Genomic DNA, 6000 nt, shown 5'->3' on the forward strand with positions numbered 1-6000 from the left:
TGAACGGAATGGGTAGCTGCTTTAACATTTGAAAATGGTAGCTGCAACGTTTGCGATGCCTTTTCATTACCAATCGGACGAACTATACAAGGTGGACACGAGCCTACATATTGGACATGTTGAATCTGTCTGAAACAGTAAAATCTGCCTTTATGTCAGGTGAGTTTTCAATTAGACACAAACACGGAGCCTTAAATAGTATCTGGAGTGATATGGCTACAGATAAAACTATTATCAAAGATTCTAAAAGGTTGAAGAGGCATCGTAGGACTGACAAGGAAAAAAAAACGCTGTACTTCGATGTACATTGTATAATCCGAAAGTTCATGTATCTTTATGATGATCAAAACAGTTAGAAATCAAAACAAGCATAAAGTTGAAGAGCATTGAGGATATAAATGTTCCAAAAAGTTGTGCCACTATAGTGGAGTTACTAAGCCAACAATTTTTCAACTTTAATGGACCACCCTTCCTGCAGGATCAATTATGACTCTTTTTGGTAAGAAACATGTTTATTCTTTAATTTTTGCCTGGTCGTAGATTTGAAATATGGTGCAATGTTTTTAGAATAAGGTCAAAGGTTAGTTGAATTTTTCACTATTGTCAATTTATTTCACAAGAGGTAGTTAAAAGACTCCAAAATTATCTGAATTGTTACTAAACAAGAAATTCATAATGAAATAAGCTGTGACACTTCATTTTCAACTTAATTTGAAAATAATGAAACCACCAAATGCACATTTTAAAGGGAATTCAGACTAGCAACGAAATAGAGGATGGAACAACCGAATCTCAATTATTTTTTTTACATCGCATGTACTTCTAAAGATATATTTCTGAATTTTACGGCATTTATAAAAAGAATCGAAGGCAATTTGGTTTTTGCTTTTATGTATATTTATTGCCAGTCACAAATATTTCACAAGACAATTAAATCAAATGAGTTTAATGATGGACTAACGTTTCAGCGTATATTCGTGCTCTATGAACTTTTTAGGTTGGTTGTGCCTTTGCCTTACAAAAGCACACATGGACCCCTATGTGGTTGAATGGGCTATTTTAACAAATAAAGGGCATGACAACTTTCGAAAACCTGACATCAGTCATAGTTTTCATCGTCGCCTTCTTTCAATATTGGTCGGTGAGTAAAATAATTTCTACAACCATCAGACCCTAGACATGAACAAATATTGGTATACGCGGATGTCTGTTGGTTGCATACACAGTTGTTCTTGCAAGCTGTTTTCCCTTGTCCGTATACGTATAAACAAGGTCTTGAAGGAAATCTACTGATATAGGTCCCTCAAAGAAAACCGAGAGCCAGCCGTTTTTACCCTTTTAACATGTTTAACAACCAGAGTCTTTGGAAAGTTTGATCACTGGTTTAGCAATATGAGAGTTTATCCAAACTTGCGTTTGAAGCATTGCACGCCGGATTTGCTGTAAAAACGTGTTTTCACATGGGGGAATTTTCACAAGACAGGCATCCTTTATTGTGGCAACCTCCACCCTTAGCTTGTTTACATCATCATGAAGATACCTAAACTTTCCTTTCGGATTATACAATGAGGCGATATATGCACTTCCAATATGAACGGCGATTCCTAATCTCCCGTTTGAAAACTTATCGGATTTGGCACAACTTTTTGGAATTTTTGTCCTCAATGCTCTTCAACTTTATGCTTGTTTTGCCTTCTAACTGTTTTGATCATCATAAAGATACCTGAACTTTCTCTCGGATCATACAATGTACATCGAAGTACAGCGATGTTTTCCTTGTCAGTCCTACGATGCCTCTTCAACCTTTTAGAATCTTTGATAATAGTTTTATCTGTAGCCATATCACTCCAGATACTATTTAAGGCTCCATGTTTGTGTCTGATTGAAAACTCGTTTGACATAAAGGCAGATTTTACCGTTTCAGACAGATTCAACATATCCAATATGTATGCTCGTGTCCACCTTGTATAGTTCGTCCGATTGGTAATGAAAAGGCATCGCAACGTTGCAGCTACCATTTTCAAATGTTAAAGCAGCTACCCATTCCGTTCAGCCCTAATGTTCTGTAACAATATTTCAACTGCACGAAGAAACATAATCCATAATAGGTTGGTGATAGTTTACATGAGTGTATTCTGAATTCTTCAAAAAATGGCAACATATGTTCTTTAAAATTAGGAAAAAAACCTGTGCAATACCTTCAGAGCTTTTGGGTGTTTCAGCAAATGAACTGTGACATACATTTGGTTCAATATTAATTAACGATTTTTCACTTAACACCAATTTCTAAATAAAGCAATACCATTAGGTACATAGGACATGTCTTGGATTCTGTCTATTTCCAAATTTGCTAAACTAGCCCGATATATACGTACTTCAGAATAGGATGCACAAAAGACATTGCATTTTCAATATTTTTTTAAGGCCAAACTCATGGTGTAATTGTAATGCCAAAGCAAGATGAAATGGGGTTAACAGGTTTATGTTTAAAGCAAGTATACATTCTGTTATTGCCAGGACTTTTCGCAGTTTGTCGACAGGAAGTTTAGAAACATTACTACGATCTTTCAATGAGCATCAGAATCACGAGGAATTCCATATCATATTCATTGAACTATTATGCAAAGTTAAAAATCCTCATTAAAGTTAAATTATAAGAAATCCGGACTTGGAATGGCTTCGAAACTTTACAATAGGAAGTTTAAAACATTTTAATTCGGAAAATCATAAAATTATCAATGTAATCTAAATTTACAAATGTTGTAACCATTTCGCCATCTGTATACAATGCAAAATCATATGTCAAAAGACATAAAAATGATGATATTCTTTTCCTTGAGATAACAGAACACGCACGAGCCATGCGTTGTCCATCTCTAACTAGGGGTTAAGTTAAAGTTCACATAATTACACATTCAATGAGGTCAAATTATTCACTTGCAAGTAATAATTCGTCATCAATGTTTCTCAGCTACATTTGACAAAATTGAACTATAATGTCTGTTTAAAGCAATCATTATTCACTATTTCACTTTCATTAATAATTGAACAAAAACAAAAACAAAGCATACTTTAGCTTTTCATATATCTCGCAGCTAGTGCCTCTTTAAAACTTTTGCATACTGAAAATCACTTTCATTCTTAAAAATATAATTTTCGTGGATTAAGTTTGTACAGGTAAACTACGTTTTTATAGGTGCATCTTTCATGTTTTCTAAAGGCTATTATGCAGACTTTGTCAAAACCTCGAAAACACAAATCCACAAAAATGGACCCTTTAAACAAACGGATATTAGTGCGTTAGGATTATTTGTCACTGCACCTTAACATTTTTCCCGTTTGAATGGTTTTACACTAGTAATTTTTGGGCCCTTTGTAGCTTGTTGTTCAGTGTGAGCTAAGGCTCCATGTTGAAGGCCGTACATTGACCTAGAATGGTTTACTTTTATAAATTATTATTTGGATGGAGAGTTGTCTCATTGGCACTCACACCACATCTTCCTATATCTTTTTAGTGACGGTTGATTGACTTTGAACGTTTTACATTATACTCATAAAATAACACAAAGACGAAGCATACCTCTGTGTCAACTACTTATTTAATTTTTACCTTCGTATCTGTATGTAAATTGAGAAAGCACACGATTTCTCATCTCATCTGGAGATAGAATGGATAAAGGCCAGTATGTAAAACTAACAGTTGCTATTATCATAACAGGGATGTGTTTCATGATATATTCTGGAGTATTCAATAATATAATTGAAATAAAATGGGACACCACATTGTCTAAATTGAAGTGGAACACACGATTGATTGAATTAAAGTCGAATACAGTACCGTTCCATTCGTGCACTAGCCTCAATTGTACCAACTATATGGCTATATTGGGGGAAAAGAGACCGTGCAAAGTTATAAAGCAGGCTTTTAGATGTAGCCTTATCTCGTATTTGGGTCAATAAAAACTTTCTAACTGGACTAAACCATCTAGTATAGAAGGACCTCTTTGGTATGGATTGACACACCCATTTTGTACAGATTGTTCTGGATGTAACAGTGCACTCTTTCATTGTGGAGAAACAAAGATTGAATATATTTCAGTGGAATATGCACGAGATGTCGAAATTCAGTCAACCATCGGTAATACTACGCAAGAAGCCGTTTCTCTGTACCTCAATTCAAGCTTTACAAATGTATGTGTGGTTAATTCAGGTCTTCATGATATGATTCTGCCAGCCCTAACAGACCAACTTTATGTTTAGAATGTACAGTTCTATCTACAATATTTTGTTCAAATGTGTCAGAATGTAATTTGGATTTCCACGACAGCAGTTAGAGGTGACAAAATATTTCCTCAAAATAATCGCAGAATTCAGATGTTGAATAGATTAATTAAAGAAATGTTACGTAACAAGTTTTCAAAAGTTGGTTTATGGATTTGTGTCCTCTTTCTAATTCCACTAAATCGCATAGGGATAATGTTCACTTAACTCCAGCTTGGTATAAATTGTTAGCAAGTTTTTTTTTTACTTGATTTGTGTATATGAAGTATAAAAATATTGTTTTTTGTACTGTTCGAATGTTTTGTTAGTTTTTATATACATGTCTATGTGGCGAATATTTGAAATTATAATGACCCTTTAAAAGCCACAAAAAACGTTACCGAGGTAAATAAAGATATCAGCTTTTAGGTTGCACTTTGTAAATACAGTCAGATGTTTCTCAAATCACGCCTCTAAAAAGTCTTTTGGAACGATATATAATATTCATAGATAAGTAATTTTGTTTACGTACTGGTCTCCAGATATGATCTATATGTTTCATCTCGTAGAGACATATATGGTGAATGTTACCATTAAATATACACATGCATGGTGATCAAATTGAAATCTTAGTAAAACCCCAAGTCAAGGTAGGGATAGTATAGAATTTTAGTGTAAGTTTAAGCTATGAAAAGTTCGTGGCATATTAATGTTGAAAAAATGCCGCACAGCCCTATACTTCAACGTCTACGTCAAATGTTTCCATTGCGTGTACAGTTTGCTGCAGTGTTGGCTGCCATTTCATGGCAATGTAAGCGGGTCCATTCCTGCTTTGTAGCAGTCATGAACATGACTTGTCTCTGGATAACGAGACAGTGCGTCAGCGTTTCAATGGTCTTTCCCAAATTCGATGCTGGAATAATATGTAAAATTAACTGAACTGGCCCTGTAGGCTCTTGAAACGGCAGAGACAAGTTAGGGAGCTGTTGTCTGTCCTAAAAAGGATTATTTGTCTAGGTAAATAATGCTTGAATTTCTCTGTAAAAGATACCACGACAAGAAGCTCCTTACGAGTCACACAATATTTCTCCTTAGCAGAGATAAGACATCGGCTGGCGTAGCTTATAACTCTTTTTACAACTTCCTGTATCTGTGACAGAACAGCTCTAATTGAAGTGTTTGATGCGTCTGTGCCAAGAATAATTGTCTGTTCCGGAATTGGATAAGCTAAAAAAGGCGTTCACGTTAGGGGAGTCTTTAGCGAGTCGAATGCAATCTGTTGGTCTGTCCTCTATGGTAACGTACATCCTTTCGGTAGTAAACGATAGCACGTATGCGCAATATCGGCATATTTTGAAATAAATCGCCGGTAGTAGTTGGTCAATCCTAAAAAGGTTTGAAGCTCCTTAACATTTGAGGGAACTGGAAATTATCGATTTTTCACTTTGAAATCATAATGGAGCGCGTCTGAGGGCCTGACGAATTGGTCTAGCTTCGCCAGTCTTTAAATGATGTTGAATACCAGAAAAACAACCAAGATCTTCATCATTCTTATCAATTATGTTTTTTAATTCCATTAAAAGTTTTGCAACCTCTCGTTTCTGGTGAGATGTACATATGTAAGGCTGCCTGTTGAATCCTTAATAGGTCTTAAATATTCTTGCAAACTGTCTGTATAATAGGTATTTCGATGTCTCTGTTGTCGATACCAAGATCCCCACTGTCAATGTCCGCTTCTTG

This window comes from Mytilus galloprovincialis, chromosome 11, assembly GCF_965363235.1.
Source record: "Mytilus galloprovincialis chromosome 11, xbMytGall1.hap1.1, whole genome shotgun sequence".
NCBI classification, from domain to species: Eukaryota; Metazoa; Mollusca; class Bivalvia; order Mytilida; family Mytilidae; genus Mytilus; species Mytilus galloprovincialis.